General features: G+C 40.2%; 1 protein-coding gene across 2 annotated transcripts in view; it reads right to left on the bottom strand.

Moving 5' to 3' along the window:
• The window catches only part of LOC142443631 (UDP-glucuronosyltransferase 2A1), a 98,546-nt gene extending 76,996 nt beyond the window's left edge, over positions 1 to 21,550 (bottom strand). For both annotated transcript variants that reach the window (XM_075544938.1, XM_075544940.1), the window contains exon 1: positions 21,379 to 21,550. The gene's annotated coding sequence lies outside the window, so the exon portion shown is untranslated. The remainder of the gene's footprint in view (positions 1 to 21,378) is intronic.
• Positions 21,551 to 26,810: the final 5,260 nt, after the last annotated feature.

The raw sequence follows: 26,810 nt of genomic DNA, 5'->3' as shown, positions 1-26,810 counted from the left end.
ACAGCACTTACCATTCTTATTGCTCAATTTCTGTCCATTGGATTAGCTGACTGGTTTTACCAGATTTCACTTTCCTGCATTTTAATCACTGATTTCCCTTACTAGTTTTGACTGCTGCAGAGATCTGACTATGTTTCCAGTCCAAGATCCCAAAAGATAAAAATGAGACTCACTTTGGCAAAGCATTGTAAGAATATAGTTTTCTCATATGTGAAATCTATTTAAAAACATAGGTATTATACAATGGAAGGAAGTAAACAAAAACCCAGGAAATGAACAAAACCCCAATCAATCCATACTCTGTCTACATTAATGCATAGTTCACACACTGAGAGAAGTATACTAGGAAATGACTCATAATTTTTATTTTAAACAGAGAAAATATTTGGCAAAAGGCCCAGGGTGGAACTGTATAGTTTAACTTCCTTCTTTTAAATTCATTTAAAGCTGTTGGTTTTAAATTTTGTTCACTTATGGGTTTTTTTTGGTCATTTCCAAACAGGAATGCAATTGTATGAAAATAGTGTTTTGGTAGCTGTTTTATGTATCTACCTCTCTATCTGGAAGCTGCTTAAAAAATAATATCTCTTCAACACTTAGAAATCGCACCAGTCATTATAGACAGAAGAAGGAATTGGCTGCCGACTGAGGAAGAAGGAGCCACTGAAAACCTTTGGAAGAGCACGGCAGTGTCGTCAGTCCTGAAGGCAGTGCGTGGAAGGGGACCATTGTAACAGAGAGTGCAGGAAGGTGGGCCCCGTGGGTCAGAGGCACTGGAAATACGGCAGAGGAGCTGCCTTTTCACAGGAGAGTGGACCACAGCGACGTGAATGGAGGAAGCCTGTGGGAGCAGAGCCCATGGGGTTCTTCATTAGCTGCTGGAGCACAACACAAGGTGAGAGGAAACAGCTGCAAAAATCTGCTAATTCCTGGAACTTAGAATGTACAAAATGAAACTGGAAAACTGGAAGGTGTAAAAATGAAACGGAATACAGAAAGATTGATATCCTAGGCATTAGAGAGCTGAAATGGACTGGCACTGGCCATTTAGAATCTGAAAATGATATGGTTTACTATGTCAGGGATGAGGCAATCAAGAGGAATAACTTTGAATTCATTGTGAAAAAGGACATTTCAAGATCTGTCATGAAGTACAATGCAGTACTTTCCTTGTTAAGGAAATTCAATCAATATAACTATTATTCAAATGTATGCACCAACCCCAAAAGCTAGTGATGAAGACATGGAAGAATTCTACCTTTACTCTAAAAGATCAAACATGGAATCAAAATGCATTTATAATTATTGGTGATTGGAATCCAAAAGTTGGAGGCAAAGAGGAAGGAATAGTTATTGGAAAATACCATCATGGTGATAGAGATAAAGCTGGACATCTCATGATAGGATTTTGCAAGCCCAGCAACTTTTTCATTATAAATATCTTTTTTTCAACAACCCAAAAGGCAACCCCCAATACACGTGGACTTCTCCAGATGGAATACAAAGAAATCAAGTGGGAAGAGACAAAGGAGACACTCCATATCAGCAAAAAAAAAAATCAGGCCAGGGCCCACTGTGGAACAGACCATCAATTGGTCATATGTAAGTTCAGGTAGAAGCAGAAGAAAGTTAAAATAAGTCCAAGAGAGCAAACAAGCCCTTAAGTTTATCCTACCTGAATTCCAACAACAGATTTGGTGCATTGAAAACTAACGACAAAAGACCCTCTGAGCTGCAGTCAGACATCAAGAACAACATTCAGGAGCAAAGAGGTCCTCCAAAAGAGGAAAGACATGAAAGATCAAAATGGACTGCAGAAGAACCCCTGAAACTTGCTCTTAATTGTAGAGTAGCTAAGACAAATGGAAGAAAAGATGGAGTCAAAGAGCTGAACAGATCATTCATGGGGCAGTCCAAGAAGAGACAGTAAAATATTATAATGAAAAGTGCAAAGACGTAAGTTAGAACACTAAAGAGGAAGAACACACTCAGAATATTTTAACGGGAAAGAACTGAAAAGTTCAAGTTGAGTTGAGTTGCAGTATTGAAAGATTCTCTGGGGAAGTGAAAGAATGATGAAGGAAGCTTCAAAAGAAGATGGAAAGAACACACAGTCACCATACCGAAAAGAAGTAGTCAACACTCCATTTCAGGAAAAAGAACCAATGGTGCTGAAGGAAGAAGTCCAGGCAGCTCCGGAGGCACTATCCAAAAACAAAGATCCAGGAACTGATGGAAGACCAATGGAAATGTTTCCACATGCGATGACTTGGTTGCAATCCTCTCAATGTGAAGACACTTTTTCCAATTACTTCCACCCACACAACCTCCGTATCCCCTGTTTATATTCAAACGTTGGGGGCAAACACTACCTTATATATTTTGTGTGATTGAAGAGTATCCTCCGCATAGTGCTGTTTGTTTTATAGGTCTGACTACTGTGTGGCTTAAAGGGGATCCCCGGTGTAGCCTCAGTCCCAGATTTGAAAGGCATCTAATGGCCATAGTCTTAAGGGTTCCACCAGTGTCTATCAGACTAGTAAGTCTGGTTTAAAAAAAATGAATTTATAGTTTGGCCTTGACTTTTCTCTCACCCTGTCTATGAATTTCTATTGTGATCTAGATCAAAGCGATCAGTAGTGGTATCCCCGCATCATCTAGTTCTTCTAGTCTCAGGATATTGGAGGCTGTAGTTTGTGGGGTGTAATTCTTTGGACTTAGTAATAGTGTCCTTGAGTCTTTAACTTTCTTCATACTTTTTTGCTCAGGATCGGGAGGAGCCAACAGTTCCATCTTTGATGACTTTTGAGGTCCCAGTTGTTACACACCATAGTTGGGTATAAAACATATATATATTTATGTCCACAGTCCTGGACATTTTGTTTCAAATATGTTATGTCCATGTTCCTGGCAAAAATATGAAAGTACCATGGACTGTATGTTAGGGTTGAATAGAGAAACAAATCCAGAGAGATTTATATATGCGTAAGAGAGAGCTTTACATGAAGATATAATCATATATGAAGAAGCATACATCCCAACCCGGTCCACGCCAAACCACAGTGGGTTTGAGCCACCTACTTTGTGGTTTTTAGTCCAATGTTTACCCAATAGCACCACAAAGTATTCTTAAACTTGTTTATATTGGTGCATACATTGCCCATATAACATCTGTTCAGCTTGCATGTCTAGTTATATATCCTGGTAAATTATAATGCTTTATTATTGCAGGATTATGTATGTAAAATTATTTATCACTGTTGAATTTTACTTTTTCGCACTGTCTACTGTCTTCCTTTGCCTGGTTCATGTTATGTTTATTGCTACATTTCCCCCACTTCCATTCAACACATGCATCCAGGTGGTCACACAATGGGAGTATACTAGTCTGTTCATTGGATCTCTTTAACTTTCAGGCCCAGAAGTAGGGTTTCATCTGTGGACACAGACTTTCCAGCCTTGATTCATCCAAAGGCAAACTGCTTATGAGTCAGTAACTTGAAGACTTGAAAGAAAGGAGACTTGAATGAAAGGAGAAGTTACCTTGTGACAGGGCTGTAAGGGACGCCTTCATAAAGATAAAATTAGATAAAATAATCCAGGGAACTAGAAATGCGTCATTTTGTATGCTTGTGGCAATGAATTGTGAGGAAAGGGCATAATGTGAACAAAAGTGCAGGTGCAGGAAATTCAATACAAGGAACTGGTGAGAACCAAGGAAGCAAACATGATCACAGGATTTTAGCAGATGGAAGAAATACAATCCAATTAGTACATTTTACAAAAGCAATCTTAGATGAAGCAGAACAAGAATGCCTCTCAGAAGATTGTCTTACTTATTTATTTTTTAATCTTGCTTACTTTTAAAAGAATAGTTTTATTGACATATGATTCATATATGATACAATTAAATGGTTAAAATACATCCAAAAGGGTCGTTCAGTAATCACCACAATCAATTTTAGAAAATTTTCTTAATTTTTGTACCTATTGCTATAAGCTCCCCATTACTCCCCAACCTCACCTGCCCTAACTCCAAGGATAAATTAATGTAGTTACTGCTTTTAGTGATTTACATATCCTGGATTTCATATACGAAAAATCATACAGAAAACATCGCCCACAACAACAAAATAAAACACAGGAAAACTAACCTCACTTCAAGAGAAAACAGATAATAGAAAGAACAAATTGAAAATGGGTCAAAAGGGAAAAATGATAATATGCTAACTTTTAACTCGACTGTAGCTGCAGTGATCCACTTTCAAATGCAAGTCTATTCACAGTCCTGGTCAATGGTCCAAGGTTATTCAATGGAGACTTAATCTGTATGAGGGCGCTGCAGATGGATTTTGGACTTTCATTGCCATTCATATCATTCTGTAAACCAGGTTATCAGAATTTAAGCTCTAATGTAATTCCCGCCTCTGGTCTTAGATTTTATTATTTACAATCCTTGAATCACATGGGCTGGTGTGCTCCTTCCACGTGGACTTAGCTAACACCTCACTTAGATGGCTGCCTTTAAGACTCCAGATGCTATTCTTCCTTCGTCCCTTCCTTCCTTTCTTATTTTTTCAGTTGACTTAACCATGTTTAATCCCCCAACAGTTTTATTGACATATAATTCACATATCATACAGTTCAATAATTCAATATCATCAAAGAAGAGTTGTACAATGACCACCACAAACAGTTCTTCATTCTTATACTCATTGTTATTAGATCCCTATTTCGCCATGTGGCAGTTACATAATCTCCTGTCAATTTGAGTGAAGGGGTGGCATCTAGCCTGTCAATCAGGTCATAGACAATCATGCCTCTGTGTGGACATGACTTTCTCCTGAGGATTCGGAGAACTCCTATTTTCCTCACTGGACATACACATGTTCCTCATGAAAAGTCAAATTGAATTACACTGATGGAGCCAAAGCCCTGGAGCTGAAAGAGTCACATGGAGATCCCCACCAGCACTGAGCTGCTTCCACTGCCACTGGATCCACAAAACTTTCCCACTGGCCTGTGATCTTCCTGTATTTGTTGTCATTGCACGAGTTGTGTGAGTCTGAAGACATATGGGATAATATAGGACTTATGGAATTGATCTGAACTGGGCTGGGGTGTTTCCTCACTATAAAATTTCTCTTTTATATAAAATTCTTTCTCACACACATATGTCTATGAATTTTTTCCTCTAGTCAACCTGGACTAACACACCCTGCCAACCTCCCTTGCCATAACCCTTAGTAAACTATTAGTCCAGTTACTGTCTCTATAAATTTACCTATCCTGGATTTCATATACATAAAAATGGTAAACAAACAAACAAGGAAAACAGGGAAACAGATAACAACCTCAATAAAAAGGAAACAGAAAATAATAAAAAATAATTGAAGCTAATTCAAATGGGTGATAAGGGAAATGAAATGGTAGGGTGATAAATTTTAACATAATTGCATTCGCAACAATTCAGTTTACAGAGCTTTCTGCATGTTCACAAGGCCCTTCACATCTCTAACCCTAATCAGAGGGTATTCACCAGGGACTTAATTTACGTGTGGCTCCCCTTCACTTAAAAAAAAATTGAAACAGCTTGAAAATGGGTCCAAAGGGAGCTCAAATGGTAAGATATTACATTTTGACTCAACTACATCGGCCATAGTTGACTTTGCAAGGCTTTCTGAGTGATAATAAGGCTGTTCACATCTCAATTAAGATCAGCGGGAATTCACTGGAGGTTTAATCCATGTGTGGACTCTGAACATGGAGTTTGATCTTTCCTTGTCACCTATAGCCTTCTATAAACTGAGTATTCACAATTTAAGCTCCGATGCCAGTTCCTCCTTTAAATTTAGATTATATTATTTACAATTCTTTGATGCCAAAATCTGGTGTGCTTCTTCCTTGTGGATTAGTTGCCATCTAGCTTTTATGGTTGCTTGTGTGAAAGCAAGCTTTTAAGACCCTATATGCGATGCTTTCTGACAGCTGGGCACCCCCTAGTTTATTCACCACACTTTGCTATAGATGGGTATCTTCAATGACCTCTTCGTGAGGGCTGGCATCAAGCAGAGCCATGTCATATGAATTAATATTTCTTAGATAGGGGCTAGAATTATCCATTAATCCTCATCCTTTTAGACTGCCTCGCTCCCTTAGCAAGCATGATGTCCTTGTTCCAGGACCACTCTCTCCTGACAACATAACCAAAGTATGAGGCTAAATCTTGACATCCTTGTCTCTATGGTGCATTCTGACTGTACTTTTTCCAAGACAGATTTGCTTGTTCTTTTGAAAGCTTATTGTACTTGCAATATTTTTATCCAGCACCATAATTCAAATGTATTGATCCTCCAGTTTTCCTTGTTTGATGTTCAACTTTCATATGCATATGAGGCAATTAAAAATAGTGTGGCTTAGCTCAGTCACACCTTAGTACTCAGTGTAAAAATCTATGCTTTTCAGTATTCCAAAGAGATCTTGGGAATTTTTGATCTCTTGATTGCTGATTCAATTAGCATTGATTGTGGATTCATGCAAGACAAAATCCATTCCTTCATCTATGGCTTATGTATGCTAGAGACATCATTGTCATTTTATGTTAGAGAACATTACCAGTATCCCCCTGGGTCATCACTTCCACTGTCATCAAGTCAATGTTGACTTATAGTGACCCTATAAGGCAGGGTAGAACATCCCTGTGAGTCTCTGAGCCTAAAAAATCTTCATAGGAGTAGAAAACCCTATCCTTTCCCCGCAGAACTGGCTTTGGTTTCAAACTGCTGACCTTGCGATTAGCAGCCCAATGTGTACCACTATGCATTGACGGTGTCAGTTTATCCAATGGTATAGAATTTAAGGCACTATCGTGAAAAAGAAATTACACAAAGATAAGCCAACTATGCATAAGATTTGCAGCAACTTTCTCCTCCAAAGAGGGGATTGCCGTCCTTCTTTGGGGAACTGTCTTCAGGGAAGTGTGGGAAGTTCAGGCCAGATCCAGAAGAGGTCATGGAACAAGGGTGATCATTGATGATGTCAGATGGGTCTTGCCTCAAAGCAGAGAATACCAGAAAGATGTTTATTCAGTTTCATTGACCATAAGACTTTCAACTGTGTGGATCATAATAAACTGCGGTTAACCATAAGAAGAATGGAAATTCTGGAACACATCCTATGTTCATTAAGAAACATGTACGGGGATCACAAGGGAATACTACAAGGTTTAAAATTACTAAAGGTTTGCGTCAGGTTGTATCTTCTCACCACACTTGTTCAATCTGCATGCTGAGCAAATAATCAGAGAAGCTAGAGTATATAAAGAAGAATGTGGCAACAGGATTATTAAGAGTCTGTGGTATGCAGATGACACAACCTTGCTTGCTGACAGTAAGAAAAAAATTGAAGCGCTTGTTGATGAAGGATTTTAGGCTTCAGTATGGATTAAACCTCAATGTAAGGAAGTCAAAAATCCTCACAACTGGATCAATAGATATGATGATAAATGAAGAAAAGTTGAAGTTGTCAAATATTTTGTCTTACTTGGGTCCACAGTCAAATGTTCATGGGAGCAGCAGTCAAGAGATCAAAAGATGTATTGAATTAAGCAGTTCTGCTATAGACGTCCTCTTTAGAGGATTGAAAAACAAGGATGTTACTTTGAGGTCTGAGGTGTGCCTGTTCTAAGTCATGGTGTTCTTCAGAGCATCACATGCATGTGAAAGTTAACATTGAAGAAGGAAAACTGTAGAAGAAGAGATGCATTTGAATTGTGTGCTGGAGAAGAATATTGAGTGTACCATGAACTGCTAAGAGAGCAAACTGATCTGTCGTGGAAGAAGAAAGGCCAGAGTGCTCCTTAGTGGCAAGGATGGCAAGACTTCAGCTTACTTTGGGCATATTGTCAGGAGAGACTAGTCCCTGGAGGAAGAACAGCACATTTGGTAAAGTGGAGGGACAATGAAATAGAGGAAGGCTCTGGATGAGATGGGTTGACACAGTGGCTGCGTCAATGGACTCAGACATGGGGACAATTGTGATGATGGTAGAGGATCATGCAGTGTTTCATTCTGTTGTGCATAAGATTGCTATGGGTTAGAGCTGACTCAGTGGGATCGAATACCAGGACAGCTATGAATCACAATTCATGACTTATTGACTTGTACAAATTAAACTCTTAAGTGACTTGACACTATTTATGTAAACAACAGGGCTTGGTAATAATATTCATTCACATCAGCAGAAATATGCCTACCAGATTAATAAATGTCAAAGCAAGTAGGGAATGAAAATAGTAAATATGTAGTTGTTCCATTGAGCACCCTCAAGGCAAGAACTTTGAACCAAAGTCCAGCGTCTGCTAGCTCTATTCCCTTGGGTTAAGAGTCATCTGCTTCTTCACACAGTAGGGAGTTTCAGCCTTAAGTCCTATGGTTGTACGTTAAAGCCCAATTTACTTAGTAGGGTATGAATATTACGTCCCGATGTGGCCTATGAAGGACATTGTGAGTCTTGAAAGACAGAGTCTTTCCTGTGTACATATGTGCTTGACACAATGGATGGATGGATGGATTGTGATAAGAATTGTAGGAGCCCTAATAAATGATTTTAAAAAAAGTCAGAGTCTAAAGTCCCAGAAGTGTCCAGTGTATGGACTGTCACCAGGGGCTATGTAAAAACTCCACTAAAAATGTCCAATTAGGAAATTTGTACCAGGTATATCCCACCACGTATCTGTCAGTTTGTCACACTGCATCGACTTGTGTGTGGCGGTGATGCTATAAGTGATGTCGCTGGTGTTTCCTATGCCAGCAGAGTCACTCCAAGTACACCGTTTTAGAGGAATTCCAGACTAAGACCAGACAATGAAGAAGGAGTCAGCTCCCCTCTTAGGAAGAAGTAGCCACTGACCACCTTGTGTACAGCTTAGAAACACTGTCAGACCCCGAAGACCAAGCAGATATTTTCAGATGCCCGAATATGAGTCTGTTGGGTCGGAGGGCACTCGGAATGTGAATGTGGAAGAGTTAATTCCACAGAGTGCAGTTGATCATGTGACATGAATTGAATAAGGGCTTTGGGAGTGCTCCTTTGAGATTTTAGTCTGTTTATGGGGAGTGATTCCAGGTCAAGAGCAACAGCTGCAAAATTCTGCAAATGATCAAAACTCAGAATGTGCGCAGTATGAATCTAAGAAAATCAGAAGTCATAAAAATGAACTGGAATGAATTAAGAGGATTGATATCCTAGGCATTAGTGAGCTGAAATGGACTGGTATTGGCCACTTTAAGTAAGGAAACCACATGCTTTGCTATGCCAGGAGTAAGACCAAAAAAGAACAATGGCATGGCATTCCTTGTCAAAGGGGCACTGAAAAAATCGATCATGAAGTATAATGCTCAGACGTATTCTTTCTGATAACTGGGCACCATCTGATTTCTTCACCACAATTTACTATAGCACCCATGTCTTTAGGGATCATGTCCTGACAGCAAGTATTGAGCTGGACCATAACATAAGAATCAGTTGTTCTTAGATGAGTGTGTACAATTAAGTGAGAGCTCAAATGCATTCAGAGATCTCAAGTTTATATAGATTTCTGGTCCACTGTGGAACAGCATTTTCAGCTGCTTGAGAAATAACTTAAGTGTCCTCCATGAGACATTTGTTAATTCTAGTAATAATATCCTTAATCTAGCCAATGATATAGAATTTAAAGTACTATTAAGCAAAAGAAAATATACACATGTAGGAAAGCTTTTCCTACTAAAAAGCATGAATTGTTTGTTCACTTATATGGTCGGGCAAGTACTAGAGATTCAACTAGCTAGTCTCCCTTACACACTAAACTGGGAAAGTTTTAGCAGCGTGTACGATTTTATCTGTAGCCCCCCAAAGCTACTAAGAAAACAAAATCTGTCAGGCACAAGATAAAGTAACTCAGCTTCCCAATGATGGCAAGATTGTGGCAATACACAATTTTCATGAATTGGGAGAGTTCAGAGGGGTCAGCTGTGACTTGGGAGTGTATGCTTCAGGAAACACGTTCCAACCCTGAAAACACACAGAATCCCAGTCCCCAAGGAGGAGTCCTAACGAGATGAATGCTCTTAGAGAAGGGGAGATTAAAGGACGTATAGAAACCACATTCCAAAATCTGAATCACATGCTCTGTGACACAAGCCAGAGCCAGATGATTTATGACTTAAGGGCTGGCTGGAAATCTGGGAAACAGCAGTGGAACACAGTGTTCTGGGGAAGATTTGTGTCAAGGTCCTTGGGGCAGTAATAGCGAATATAGCCTCGATCTGAACAGCATTCCTTGAGTCATGTTACTAGAGAGGGATATTTGATTCTGTGCCTTAATATTTGGGCAACTGAATGCAATGGGGACTTTCTCCTTAAACAGAGCTAGTCCAGGAGGAGACAGGAACAGTCTCCTCTGGAGAGGCAATGACTGGCCTTAGTCTTGGCGCATTTGGAAACTCAGTCAGAAGAACAAACTTGGGGTCTGATGAAGGAAATCAGGAAAAAAACTTTAAATAGTATAATTTCTCCTTTATAAACTCGTTTTATTGCCCAGCAAATCCTAACAGTCCCTGTCTCAGCAAACGTCAAGCTATCTGTTCTTTATGCCCTTTAAATTTCTGTGTGGCCCAATAAAATGATGTTAAAAAAAAGAAAAAGAAAAAGCCTCACCCATTTCCTATTGCATAAGTGAGAAGCTTATGAGGAACGGCATTTTACCAATGAACTTGCAAAATAAATATTAGAATAAGTACATTTCTCTGTGGAACTGAGCTTTAGTTCCAGACATTTTCTTCTTACAAATGATTTCAAATTTCTCATTTTAGGCCATGGTGAAATAATTAATCCAGTTACCTACAAGTTATAAAATATAATCAATAACAACAAAAAGAAGAGTAAATTATTTCCAACGTAAAGGAAAAGTTTTATGCAGAGATGAAAAGTATAAAAGAAGACTTTCCTTGTATATGAAAATTTAGATTTCCATCTCATACTCACTGGTAATTTCTCCTATCTGGAAGTGTGGTTTATAGTAAACACAAACTTGGGATTTGGCATACCTTCTGAAAAGGGTTAATTTTCTCTTCCAAATTTTGGAGCTGTTCAGTCATTTCTTGAGAAAGATTCTTTTTAGTTTTAAGCTATTCTAAGTTACAGTGTTACCACTAAACAGAATGGATACATCATTAAGGCATGTTTTATTTTAGAATTGTAGAGCCTATAAAACTGGAGAGATGTACTGGAGTAAAATGGAGAACATCATGGGGTATCTTCTTAAAATTGTTCTAAGGTGCCATTGAGTCACCTCCAACCCACAGAGACCCTATACACAACAGAATGCATGATCCTGCACCATCTGTACAATTGTTTGTATGCGATCTTATTGTTGTCTTACTAAAGAGCTTGGGTTATTCCTTTTAAACTTTGTTGTTAGGTGCAATTAAGTAGGTTAAAGCCCATAGCTACCCTATACACAGCAAAAACACTGCAATTGGTTCTGCACCATTGTTACAATTGTTGCCGTGCTTGAGCCCATTGTTGCAGCCAGGGTGTAAATCCATCTCACTGAGGGCTTTTATCTTCTTCACTGAACTGCATCTTACCAAGCATGATGTCCTTCTCCAGGGTCTGGTCCCTGTTGACAATATGCCCGAAGTATGTAAGTCTTGCCATCCTTGCCTCCATGGAGTACTCTGGCTGTGCTTCTTCCAAGACAGATTGCTTTGTCGTTTTACCATAATTCAAATCTATTCTCCGTTGGTCTTCTTCATTCAACGTCCAACTTTCACATGGATATGAGGCAATTGAAAATACCATGGCTTGGATCAGGTACACCTTAGTGCTAAAAGTGACATCCTTGCTTTCCAATACCTTAACGAGATCTTGTGCAGCAGATTTACCAAAGACAGCATGCATTTTGATCTCTTGATTGCTGCTTCCATAAACATTGATTATAACTGCAAGCAAGACAAAATTCTTAATGGCCTCAACCTTTTCTCCGTTTATCCAGTGGTGAAGACCTTGGTCTTCCTTACATTGAAATGTAATCCGTACCGAGGGCTTCAATCCTTGTTCTTCATCAACAAGTGCTTCAGGTCTTTCTCATTTTCAGCAAGCAACATTGTATCATCTGCATATAGCAGATAGTTCATAGGCCTTCCTCCAGCTTTGATGCCACATTCTTTTACCTATAGGCCAACTTCTCTGATGATTTGCTCTGCATACAGATTGAACAAACATGGTAAGAGGATACAACCCTGACACACACCTTTCTTGATTTTTGAACCATCCAATATTTCCTTGTTTGGTTCACATAATTGTCTCTTGATTGATGTACAAGTTTTTTATGAGCAAAATGAAGTGTTCTCGAATTTCCATTCTTTCCAAGGTTATCCATAGTTTTTTATGGTCCACACAGTCAAATGCCTTGGCATAGTCAAGAAAATATTTTTTCTGGTATTCTCTGTGCCAAGGCCCATCTGACATCAGCAATGAAAACCCTTGTTCCACATCCTCTTCTGAATCTGAACCTCTGGCAGCTCCCTGTCAATGTACAGCTGCAATTGTTGTTGGTGGGTGGTCTTCAGCAACATTTTCCTTGCGTATGATATCAACGATACTGGCTAGGCCTTCTGTTGGGTCACCTTTCTTTGGAATGGGAACAAACATGGATCTCTTCCAGTCATTTGGACAAGTGGCTGTCTTTTAAATTGCCTGGAATAGGTAAGTGAGTGCTTCTAGTATTTCCTCATCTTGTTGAACCATTTAAATTAGTATTCCGTCAATTTCTGGAAACTTGTTTTTGCCTAATGAATTCAGTGCCCTTTGAACTTCTTCCTTCACCATCATTGGTTCTTGATTGTTTGCTACCTTCTGACATGGTGCACCATCAACAAATTCTTTTTGGTACCTTCTTTTATATAGTAAGTGTGTTAGGCAGGATTCTCTAGAGAAACGTAATCAGGCCACTTAGGATTTTTTATATATCTAAGAGGATAGGTTTATACACTGAGAATGAATATGACAGCTAATTAGTTCACACAGCAGTACAGAGGGTTCAGTTAATCTTGCTTGCATGGAACAATTAATACACTGGAAGTTCTACAACTCACGTGGGATGCCAGATCCAAGGTCAAGGAAGCAGACAGCAGAGTCCCGGGGTAAGGCAAGCAGAGTCTGCCACAGGCAGCAAGCAGCAGGGTGGGTCACCAACAGTCAGTAGCTCAGGAGCTTAGCGAAGCTGACCCAAATGGTATATTAAACCCTTGCAATGCAAGTATTAATCCACCAGCCTCAAGCTCAAGCGATGTGCGTACCAGCAGCACAGCAAAGTAGGTCTCAAAAGAACCTCAAGCTCTAGTGACACAATTGGCCTGGCCCACAGGTAGTGTAGCTCACAGGCTGAGGCAGAGAACTAGCTACAGCAGCAGCAGCAGCATACATCCTCTGGCATGTTCTGACCACCAGAGAGTGTGAATTGTTGAAGAGATGGACAGGCCTTGTAGAGCCATTTATCTATTTTCCCTGATTAATCCCAAAGGTTCCTATTGGCCAGGTTGGCACAATAAACCTACCTATCACAGTAAGAAAGAAACCACATAAAAAATTAAGGTGCCTGTACATGTATGTGTAAAAATGCACATATATATACATGTATGTACATGTTTATGTTTTTGCAGGGAGTACCTTCTGGAACAGGGGTGGGGACCATCTGGTCTTTGGGTTGTATCAGGCCCGTAAAATCAATCCTAGCTATAACCTCACAAAGAGAATTAGTTCCAGCCATCACATTCTCACTGCCGTGGAATAAATTCTGACACAAAGTGACCCTATAGGAATGTGGGGAACCAGCCCCCACATCGAATGGGCCTAAGGGCGCTTGCATAATTGAGGAGTAAATTAAAGAAACTCCAGACAAGATAAAGCATGCAAGGGCTCACCTTTAAGGGCATGATTTCAGGAGCCAGATCCATTCAGAGAGAGAGAGAATATATTTACAATCAAGGCTTATGGGGCATGCAAACTCCCTAATTACAGGTAACCGGGTACGTAACACAGTGTGCCCCAACCCTAAAGGTCCCTGAGTACCTTGGAGGAGTAACGGAATACCAGTGCTGGGGGCAGGTAAGGGGGAGTGGCTGCCTTCAGAGCGTAGAGAGCAATAGCCTCTGTCTGCCTCTATAGTTAAAGCTGCTGGCTAGAGAGCAATCAGCCATTGCTTATCAGAAATAACTTTAAGGTAGCATGATTTCGGGAGGATATAGTGGGGAACAATATTAATTATAAGAATGTGATTGGGGGTGTTCTACAACTCACAGGGGTGAAGGCCTCCTTGCACCCCAGCAACCCAGTCTTCCAGGCTTCTTAATAGATGAGAATAAAGGATTTGTCTGTATACACTCTCTTCCCATTCTCTGCTTCCCACATAGGACAGACTAGTTTGGCCCCTGTGGATTTCCAAGACTATAAATATTTATGGGAATAAAAAATATCATCTTTGTCCTGAGCCATCACATTAGGGGTGGGCTAATGAAATGTTTGGCTTAATATACCAGGCTAGTTTTTAAGTTGGCAATTTTGTGTGGCCTGTGAATGATGTTCCAAGTGTACAAGTGGACTTTGGCAGAAAAAGTTTTCTCCACCTGTGTTCTAAGAGAATTTTTTATATCAGACTTCTGTTGAACAAGAATGAAGTAGCTATTAAGGATTGCCTCTATTAGAATAATTAAAAGGGATAAAATTAGGTTGGTGGAGAAAGGCCCAAAGAAAAGGTTATTTTTGTTTTAGGGAAGTCCAGACAGATGGAAAAATAGAACAGGATTTCCTTTAAAGAACCAAATTATTTGGAGGATAAAAAGCCACTTCCAAGATACCTACAGAGAAATTAGTCTATAGACCACTAGAAGATGAAACAGAGATTTTGACTCCTAATGATTCTTCACTTTAAAAAATAATTTTTTAATGATTGAGAATGCATGTACATACTTATAAGACTGAAGCAGCTTTTTAGACTTTTTCCAAATTTGTTTTTGATATATAATCTGTAGTTTTCTTATATTGATTTTTCTTGTCTGCATATTTGCTTGTTGCTGATGTATTAAATACTTATTTAATAAGACATGTCTGTTCAGTATGATGTATGCAGCAGGATTGAGTGTGTTTCCAAGTACCTAGATAATTATATGAAATTGATTGGAAAGATAAAAATAAGTAAAAATTTATATGAACAAGGAATACTGGCTAAATTTAGAGAGAAATACATTTATAGCACATCATGTGGGACATTGCATGACAGCAGACCCAGAAATTGAATAGCAGCCCATCACAGAAAATTGATTTCTCTGTCATGTGGAGGAAAGGAACCATGGTTAGATATGAAATAACTTCTTTCATGAGGCAAATAAGTATTGTTCTTAGTCCAGTAAAAATAAGAGATGTAGAGGGCTGTGTGTTGGACTGCTAGCTATGAGGTCATTGATTCAAACACACCAGCCTTTCCACAGGTGAAAGATGAGACTTACTGCTTCCATAGAACGTTAGTCTTAGAAACACACAGGAGCTGTTCTCTATAGGATCGCCATGAATTGAAATTGACACTAGAGGTGTGTGTGTGTGTGTACGTGTGTGCACATGTGTGTTGAGGATGATACAGATGAGGGGTCATTTCCTCTCTTAGAAGATCCACAATTCCATTTGGGCTCATCACTGCTATTTAAATGTGTTCCATAAAAGGCACAGTTGCAGTTTCAGGATTATTAGTTGTTAGGTGCCCCCAGTCAGGAACGTCAGATATGGGATCTGGATTCTTTTTTTTGTAAACATTTTATTAGGGGTTCATACAACTCTTATCACAATCCACACCTATACATATATCAATTGTATAAAGTACATCAGTACATTCTTTGCCCTAATCATTTTCAAAGCAATTGCTCTCCACTTAAGCCCTTTGCATCAGGGCCTCTTTTTCCCCTTCCCTCCCTCCCCGCTACCTTCTCCCTCATGAGCCCTTGATAATTTATAGATTATTATTTTGTCATATCTTGTTCTGTCTGGCGTCTCCCTTCACCCCATTCTCCGTTTTCCGTTGTCACCCAGGGAGGAGGTCACATATAGATCCTTGTAGTCAGTTCCCCCTTTCAAAACCACTCACCCTCTACTCTCCCAGTATCACCCCTCACCTCCTGGTTCTGAAGGTATCATCCACCCTGGATTCCCTGTGCGTCCAGCTCTTATATGCACCAGTGTACAACCTCTGCTCTATCCAGACTTGCAAGGTAGAATTCGGATCATGGTAGTTGGGGGGGGGGGGGGAGGAAGCATCCAGGATCTGGGGGAAAAGCTGTATTCTTCATCTGTGCTACATCGCACTCTGACTGCTACATCACACTCCTCCCCTAGTACCCTCTGTGAGGGGGTCTCCAGTGGCCACCAAATAGGCTTTGGGTCTCCATTCTGCACTTCCCCCTTCATTCACTATGGTAAGATTTTATTTTTTGATGATGCCTTATCCCTGATCCCTTTGGCACCTCGTGATCGCACAGGCTGGTGTGCTTCTTCCATGTGGGCTTTGTTGCTTCTGAGCTAGATGGCTGCTTGTTCACCTTCAAGCCTTTAAGACCCCAGACACTATCTCTTTCGATAGCCGGGCACCATCAGCTTTCTTCGCCACATTTGCTTATGCATCCGTTTGTCTTCGGCGATCGTATCATGGAGGTGTGCAGCCAATGATATGATTTTTTGTTTTTTGATGCCTGATAACTGATCCCTTCGGGAACACGTGATCACCCAGGCTGGTGTGTTCTTCCATGTGGGCTTTGTTGCTTCTGAGCTAGATGGCCGCTTGTTTATCTTCAAGCCTTTAAGACCCCAGACACTGTCTCTTTTGATAGCTGGGCACCATCAGCTTTCTTCACCATATTTACTTATTCATCCGCTTTGGCTTCAACAGTTATGTCAGGAGGGTGAGCATCATATAATGCCAATTTAATAAAAGAAAGTATTCATGCATTGAGGGAGTGCTTGAGTAGAGGCCCAAGGTCCTTCCGCCACCTTAATACTAAACCTATAAATATAGACACATAGATGTATTTCCCCATCCATATATATATATATATTTGCATGTACATGTCTTTGTCTAGACCTCTATAAATGCCCTTTGTCTCTTAGCTCTTTTCTCTATTTCCCTCGACTTTCCTCCTACCCCACTATCATGCTCCGTCCCCACCTGGGTTACAGCTATACCTCTTCTTTACATAACCTTACCCTGGATCATTCCGTACCAGGCCTGCCACTCCCCCCTCACCACCAATTTGGATCCCATGTTGTTCCCTTGTGCCTGGGTTTGTTAGCACCACTTCCTTACCACCCCCCCCCCACCTCCCCCTATCCCAAGTCCTCCCGAACTGTCGGTCCCATTGTTTTCCTCCAGATAGTTCATCCAGCCTGTCTTATTTAGACAGACCTGTGCAGATAATAACATGCACAAAAACAAGACAGAGGAAAACAAAGCAACAGTATACAACCAGACAACAAAACAGCAACAACAAACCACTGACAAAGAACAAAACAAAACACAACAAGAAAGAAAAGCTTGTAGGTAGTTCAAGGATCGTTTGTTGGCCTTTAGGAGTGTTTTCCAGTCCAGTCTGTTGGGGCACCACGCCCTGGCCCCAAAGTCCACTTTCAGCATTCCGTGGGGACCTTGCTGCTCCATTCCTTTGCTGTTCTGCCGCACTCCCCCAGTGCTTTGCTTCGGTGTGGTGTGATCAGGGCAGGTGCAATTCGCAGACCGTGTTTCCTGTGCTGTCCCCTGTAGCGCCATTGGTCACTGAGGGGCATCTTGTCTCGTAGTGGGGCCAGCCATGTTGTCCTCTCTGTGGACTGGCTGCTCTAATCAGGAACATCATCCTCACGGCCCGGTGGGCCAGGCCGTGCTCCACTGTCTCCTCCTCCCCCTTCATCTGCCCCCATGTGCTCTGGGGATCTGGATTCTACGTACAACAGAACCCTCGTTGCCCATTGTTCCTGTCACTGTGCCAGTCCATCTCACCGAGGGTCTGCTGATTTACTGACCTCCTTTATGCTTGTTCTGCAAGTTCATGGTAATTTCAATATCCTTTGTAGCATGGTAAGTAAAATTCATCAATTCTTTTCATTTTGCACAATGCTTGATCTCTTGACTGCTGCTTCCTTGAGCACTGATTGTGAATCCAAGTACAATGATCTCCTTGACAATTTCAACCTTTTCCCATTCACCATGGTGTTGTCTATTGGTCTAGTCGGGAGAATTTGTGTTTACATTGAGTTGCAGTCTTCATTAGTAAGTGTTTCAAGTATCCTTTGCTTTCAGCAAACAAGGTTTTATCATTTGCCTATCACAGTTTGTTAATGAGCCTTCATCAAATCCTGATGCTGTGTTATTCTTCATATTGTTCATTTTCTCAGTGTACCAACTGAGTAAGTATGACACAAGGGTACAGCCCCGATACATAGCTTTGTTGACTTTGAAACAATGCAGTATCCCTTTGTTCTGTTTGAAGGATGGCCTCTTGATCTATGGAGTTTTCTTATGAACACATCTTGTTTGATACCCATTATTCACAATCTCATCTCTATTTTGTTGGTATCTAAAATATTGAATGATTCCACATAGTCAGAACCTTTTGCATAATCCGTCAGTACAAGCAGACATCTGTGTAACAATATCTCCTTTCAACTAACATCCCCTTGACTTCATCGATGATATCGTTCATTCTGCATTCTCTTCTGAAATTGGCTTGTATTCCTGGCAGGTCACCGTTGATTTACTGCTGTAGCAATTTTTGCAAAATTTCTATCCTGTCATATTGGACTACTGAGTCAGCATAGACTCAATGGCAGTAAGTTTGGGCTTGTGTGTGTGTGTGAGAGAGAGAGAGAATACTATTATGTGCTATAATGTAGTGTACACTCAGTCCCTAAATTATGAATGTTCAATTAACAGACAACTTTTATTTGCTCTTTAATATTATATAAATTTTCACTTCATGTGAAACCATTTAACCAATAAATTCTTCATCACCATCACCTTCCCTTGCAACATATGTAGCTTTTAAATAATTGAGAGACTCTTCTTGTACGGAGTTGAGATTTTAGGAGAGGCCCAAAGTCCATATGCTTCCTTGCTGTATTTACATATATAAAAAGCATACCTGAATTTATATATTTAAATATTTACATATATACATACTTACCTATATATAAATATGTTTTCTTTTTTCTTCTTTCCTCTTTTTTCTTTCCTCCTACCCTACTACATATTTACTCATCATTCACCTCTCAGTAATTTCTCTCAGATAACATTTTGATTGATCCCAAACAACCATAAGTGTTACACCCCTAATCAGTCCCTTACAGAAGGTCAACAGGAAGGGATGATATATCCAGGGTCCAATATAGCACTGATGAAACACATAACTATCCTCTAGTTCTTTAACATTTCCTCCCTCTACTGTTATGGTTTCAGTTTTGCCTCATTAACCTTGTTATACTTATGTACTGTCATTGGTAAAATTAAGATCATTTGATGCAGAAAGCCAACGTAGTTAACCCCCCAAGAAAAAGTAACTGGAGTAACTGTTTCCTGTGGGTATGGATGAGATGGGGGAGAGGCAAAGAGGGACCTGATAGCAATGATGACTGTATACTCCACTTGAGGGGAGTGAACAACATAATTTTAAGTGAATGGATATATTAGATAGTATAAGATATGGCTACATATATATAATATTCATGGGGGAGAAGGAGGGAGGGAAGGAATAAAGGGGAGTGGATATCAAGGAGGTCAAGAAGAAAAAAAAATTGAAACTGATTGTGGTAACAAGTGTACAATACTGCTTGATGTGACGAACCTATGGAAAGATATCTATAAGAGCTCCCAATAAAATGATAATAAAAGAGTAATTGAAAAAGTCTACAAGCCTTTTCTTGTACAAATCTATGCCAAACCAAACCAAACCAACCCTTTTGGAGTCAATTCCAAGTCAGTAACCACATAGGAAGTAGTCGAATGCTCTCTAAGGTTTCTAAGGCTGTAAATCTTTACAAAAGAGACTGCCTCATCTTTCTCCAGGGCACAGTTGGTGGATTCATAGGGCTGAGTTTTTCAGTTAGAAGCCCAGTACTTAACCTACTGAGTCTTGAGAGTGTATTTCTTGCACGAAAGTAGGGGCACAATAACTGCAAGCACCTGTTCTGAATTACCCACCGGTTCTTCAAAGACACAGTAGGAACTGATATGCATGGTTTGCAGGCTGCCTGTAATATAATATCATGAGCTCACATGTAATGGAATTACTTCCCATAACGCGATCTAATAAAATGTAATTGATCAGTCAGTTGAAAAGGAGTTTTCTTACTCCAAATTGAAAATATTTTTATTGTCAGTACTCTCACTTAACTGCTTTCTTTCTGTTACCTGATCTATAAATCTTAGGGTGCAAGGCTAAAGCATTGTATATGTGATATACGACGGGGCTTCAGAAAGGTTATAGAAAAATCCACAAACTTTCAATTCCATTTTGGCATGAACTTTTCCAGCTTCCTTCACACACACACACACACACACACACACACACACACACACACACACACACGCCTACTTAAAAGTTCGAATAGCAAGACTTCGTCTCAAGTTTGTTGGATATGTTATCAGGAGAAAACAGTCTGTGGAAAAGGATATCATGTTTATAAAGTTAATTTGTGTTTTAATAGCAACATGATGGAAATATAGGGTTACGTGAGACTATTAACTTGTCTTCAACCATTAGAACCAGAGACCAACTTTTTGTGTTTCAGTTGTTGCCACGGAAATGGTTTCTAATGGCAGTAATTTTAGTCAAAGAATAGGCACTTTAGACTGCAGTTGTGCCTAAACAAAAGACGAAACCTAGATCCTCCACAAAGCCATTTATTTTGTCATTCTGGATAACAAAATAAGCATTCTTGTTAAAGTAGAAGATTAATGAAAAAGAGGACTGACAGTGACTACAAAAATGGGCTCAATCATTTTTGTTATGTTTTTCAGTAAATGAAACCCAGGAATGACGAACTGATAGGGACAGCAAGTAGAATGAGGGTTTCGGGGGGGGCGGGGAGGTGGGAGGAAAAAAGGAAGCAGATATCAAGGCGTTCAGGAAAGAAAAGAATGCTTTGAAACTAATTGTGGTAGCAATTGTACAATACTTTTTTTTTTTTTTTAGGGTAGTTTCAGCTGGGTTTTTAACCTTTTATTGTGAATTAGGCGAGGTTTACGGAGCAGATAGATGATCAGTCTTACATTCAATGATTCATATACGTGTTATTTAAACTCACCCAGACGGCAATCCTCTCAGGGTACCCACTTCTGTTCCTCCTCCTTTTCTAAGCCTATGAACTCTGTCCGTGGGGCACTGCTAAGGACGTTTTTATCCTAAATGCTTTATTAGTCTAATGAGGGCTGCGGTCTGTTTCAGACCAGAAAGTTGCCCGAGGAACGCAGTTTTGCACCGATCTCTATCCAGCCAGTAAGCCTGGTCTTGGTATGCTTTTGCTCCACAATCACCCCAGCACTCCCTTCCCTAGGAACTCCTAATATGCTCCTTTTTAGAACAGCTGGGCACCATCTAGTCTGGTCTTTGGGTGGCAGAGACTGGTGTCTGCAGGGTCCATTATTCCAACAGACTAATTGTTCGAATATGTCTTGTTTTATTTTTATCACTCTCTTCTGTTCTCTGGAGAGCGAGACTGGTTGCAAAGAAGGGTGTGGAAAACGGTCTTTGTGATCGGTTCTACCAACTGACTTTCCTGTAGCTTGACACCATCAGCCATTAACTCTTCGTAAGCCTTTAAGCCACAGACTCTTTCTCCTGTCCTTCCAGGACACCCATGATAGGAAGGGCAGTTATTTTCTTCTAGTTCCACAGATCCTGGAGGCGCTGTTCTCTCCCTACCACAGTCTATTTTTTTCCTTGGATTAAAATTTTTTTTCTCTCTTTCAGTTACAGGATTCTTTTCTCTGCCTCCCCATGATTCTGCTGACCCCACCCCGAGTCTTCCATTTTGGCCATTCTATTTTTTGGTTGTAAGATTCCTTTTGCTTCTTCTTTATAGGTTCTTTTTAATGGAAATTTCCTATTTATTTGTGAGGATTATTCATTTGTTTCTAGTATTTTGAAGTTGCGCACTGCACATTCTTCACGTGCTTTAAAATGTGTGTCAGATAATTCAAGAATCTCTGACACCTTGGTATTATCTATATACTGGTCTGTTTTTGTTTTTTTTTTTTCACTCAGTTTCCTGGTTCTTGGTGTGAATGATATTTCAGGGAAACCCGGACAGTTCTGTACTAAGTGTACTAGGTTATGAGACTCTGGGTCTTACTGGAACCTTCTGTTTGAACTAGATTCCTCTTTTCCTTTCTAGCAGGGCACAGCCCCATTACTGCCAGGTGGAGACACAAGTCCACATTCCCCATTTAGCTTCTGTGGACACACCTCACAGGGGGGCTTCTTGTTTCTGCTGGCCAAGTATGGGGATTTCGGCTCTCCGTTTTATAGTCTCCACTGATATTATGGTGGAGATTATATAGTTACTAGTTAGTAGGGATGGAAGAGTTAGCTTCCTCCTTGACCTCCTCTGTTACCATGGGGACAGAGATTTGGGGAGCAGTTTAGTAAAGCCTAGTAAAATGGTGCTCTGGGGTGTAGTAGTGACACAGGGCTCTGTGATCCACAGAGGCAGCAGTTTGAAGCCAGCAGCAGCTCCGAGGGAAAGAGACGGGGCTTTCTGTTTGTGCAAACAGTCAGTCTTGGAAACCCACGGGGCACACGCGGACTCAGCACTGACTCCACGGCAGTGAGCTTGGTTTGGTGAGAATGGAAATCTGAGTTCATTACTGGGACTTGCTGGCATATGGCACAAGGTCAGCCTGGATTTGGCTATTGTCTAAAATTTTCAGTCATGGTAAACTGCCGTTTCCCGACCCTTTGACTACAGAAAGGGCTTTTGTTGGGGCTTTGTCTATACCTGTTGTCACCTCTGGGTGGTGAGATTCTTCAGCTCCAAATTGGAGATAAACAAACAGTCCCCAACTTTTGATAGCGCTCCCTCCTGATGACTGAATAAGCCAGTTATAATTTAAGTCGATTCCTCCTTTTTTCATTTTTATTAGGACTTGGCGTTTAGTGGCAGTATTCTGACCACTTCCTTCATTATTTGCCTCTGGGAGTTGGAGCTCAGGGAACTCACCACACTTTCGTTCATTGTGCCCCCAGATCTCTGGTGTCTGCCTTCTTCTCTCTACTTTGCAGAATCTTCGGCGTTTTTGTTTTGTTTTTCAATATGTGAGCACGCTGTTTTCAGTTGTCGTGAGTGGGAAGAATGGTAAGGTGCGTGTCTCTTCCATCTTTATTCTCATTCTCTCAGAAGTGTGCAGTGGAGTTTTCCAGAAGCTACATGACATATCCCATCACAACAAACTGAATGGGGCTGTCTTCTGTTGGTCATCCCCGCCGCTACGCCCAACATCTTCCCGCAGCCCCGGGCCCGTCCCGCGTGCCTCCGGCTGCGAACTCCGCTCCCTCAGGCCGCTCCAACTTCGTCCTTCGTCCTGTCCCCCCTGCGGGCGCGTGCGGAGCGTGGGCGGACCCTGTACAATACTTCTTGATGGGGTTGAACATGAAATGATATATGGACTATCTCCCAATAAAATGGTTTTGAAAAAAAAAAAGGAAGGATGACACAGGGAAAGTCCCTGATGACATGGATTGACACATGACTGCTACAATGGACTCAAGGACAGGGACAACTGTGCGGACGACACAAGACCAGACACTGTTCCCGTCTGTGGTGACAAAGGTGCCATGGGTCAGAATCCGTTCAATAGCGCCTAGCGACGACCTAAGCAAGAGTTGAGTTAGAAGTCATGAATGAACTACTCATGTCATTTTCCCAATATTAAATAGAAGCATAAATTACGTTTAGGCATAAATATCAACCATATTTCCACAGCCTACAGTTTGGATATGATTCAGGGTGCATTTCTATAATCTTACCTCTTACATCAGGAATCTTGGTGGTGTAGTTGTTTCATGTTGGGCTCTGTGATCCAGGAAGTCCACAGTTTGAAACCATCAACTGCACTGCATGAGAAAAAGCAGGGTTTTCTACTCCCGTAGAGGAACAACATTGGAAACCCACAGAGACGGTTCTACCTTTCCTATAGGAGCGGTTCTCAACCTGTGGTTCGTGAACGACCCTTTCACCAGGGGGTCAAACGACCCTCGCCTAAAACCATCGGAAAACATGTTTCCGATGGTCTTAGGAACCGAGACTCCACTCCTCTGGGCGTCTCCAGGCGGGTCTGCCCACATGCAGATATGTCCACATACAGTATCCGGCATGAAGATTGTTACTCATGGTACACCATGCTTCAAGACAAAATTTCATTTCTTTGTAACTAGAAATAAATATTTCACAATATATAATTACATATTTTGTGATTAATCACTATGCTTTAATTATGTTCAATTTGTAACAAGGAAAATATATCCTGCATATCAGGTATTTACATTACAATTTATAACAGTAGCAAAATTACAGTTATGTAGTAACAATGAAAATAATTTAATGGCTGGGGGTCACCATACCATGAGAACTGTATTAAAGGGTCACGGCATTGGGAAGGTTGAGAACCATTGTCCTATAGGGTCACCATGAGTTGGCATTGCCACAATGGCACTGAATTTGGTTTTGGCATTTTGGATCTCTTTCATATTTTCATAGTGTAAGAAAGTTATTGGACATTCTTTTTCCTTCTGTCACCTCTTAACACTATTGTACCAGGAACTCACAGGCCACTAAAACAGAGAAACTGTTTATTTCCATAAGTACTTATTCAATTGATTTATTTATAAATAATAAGTAAAAATTTACAGACATTTTCTGAGATTTAAAAATCAAGGGAGTTGGTAACATCAAATTAATTTATGTTTTAAAAATGATTGGTTTTGATGGATTAAAAAATTCCAAATCTAATCCAATTCTTTTAAAAAAATGTAAAGTACAAAGGAAATATTTCAGAAAAATGTGTTCTTTTCCAGTTTGTGACAATTAGTTTCACACAATAGTGCACTGTTCTCTTAGAAAATACTCATAAGGAGCAATTATCCAATTATTGTAAGTATAACATACTTAAATTTAAGTAACTGAGGGCCATTTTCTAATTTGATAACACATTTAGGTGAGTTAAATTCAAGCAGAAACACACCATAGGCTTTTAGAAAATAAAAGAAATTTCAGGGAACTTTTTTTTACCTAAATGATTACACCTGATTTATAAATTGAACATCCTAGTAAAAAAATAGATTTATTTGGTTTAATATCCTAAATTATATTTTAGTAGTTTTGTCATTGTCTTCAAAAATAAGATGAGAAAAAGGATATCATTAGTGGTTCATGGCATTAATAAAGATTAAAATAAGCTGTCAGTTTTAAGTTAGGACCTAATGATCTCCCCCCAACAGTTATACAATTCTTTAGATACTAGTATCACTGGGGACCTGGGAAAGGGTTTATACTGTTCTGTAAGTCAACATCCTGGGCATTTTGAGTCAGACAAATAAATCATCTTCAGGGAATAGAAGTAAAAAAAATCAAATGGAAGATATTTTTTACTGGATGTAGGGAAAAAACACCCAAAAGTAATTAAAATAACAAAGTACTTTTCAGCAGAATTATGAATTTTAAGCCTGTTCTATCAGCACTTCAACTATTAGTCCAATTTAAGTCATTTTTTATTAGGACTTTTAAAAATCATTTTATTTGGGGCTCATACAATTCTTATCACAATCCATACATATATCCATTGTGTTAAGCACATTTTTACATATGTTAACACCGTCATTTTCAAAATATATTTTTTCTACTTGAGCCCTTGGTATCCGCCTTTCATTTTACCCCTCCTTCCCCCATTAACCCTTGACAATTTATAAATTATTATTTTTTCATGTTTTACACTGACCGGTTTCCCCTTACCCACTTTTCTGCTGTCTGCCTCCCTGGGAGGGGGTTATATGTATATCATTGTGATTGGTTCCTCCTTTCTTCCCCCACCTCTCCCTTCCCTTCCTGGTATTGCTACTCTTATTATTGGTCCTGAGGGGTTTATCTGTCTTGAACGCCCTGTGTTTCCAGCTCTTATCTTTACCAATGTACATGCTCTGGTCTAGCCGGATTTGTAAGGTAGAATTGGGGTCATGATGGTGGGGGAGAGGAAGAATTAAAGAACTAGAGGTAAGTTGTATGTTTCAGCAGTGCTGGTTGACTCACTTCCTTGTGACCCTTCTATGAGGGATGTCCCATTGTCTACAGATAGGTTTTGGGTCGCTTCTCAGATACCCCTTGTTTTCAAAAGTGTTTGTTTGGTTTAGGTCTTCTGATGCCTTTTAACTAATCCCATCAACACTTCATGATGGCACGGGTTGGTGTGCTTCTTCCATGTGAGCTTGTTGCTTTTTAGCTAGATGGCCACTTTTTTAACTTCAAGCATTCAAGACCCCAGACACTATATCGTTTGATAGTCGGGCACCATCTACTTTGTTCACCACATTTGCTTATGCATCTATTTTGTCTTCAGTGATCAGGCCAGGAGGATAAGCAACACAGAATGCCAGGTTGTTTGAGCAAAGTATTCTTATGTTGAGGGAGGGCTTGAACAGAGGACCAGGCCCAAAGTCCATCTACTACCCCAGTGTATTGTCATATAA

This window comes from Tenrec ecaudatus, chromosome 3 (assembly GCF_050624435.1).
Source record: "Tenrec ecaudatus isolate mTenEca1 chromosome 3, mTenEca1.hap1, whole genome shotgun sequence".
Classification (NCBI taxonomy): Eukaryota; Metazoa; Chordata; class Mammalia; order Afrosoricida; family Tenrecidae; genus Tenrec; species Tenrec ecaudatus.
Note: the sequence above shows the minus strand (reverse complement) of the source record. Positions and strands in the feature narration are given on the sequence as shown.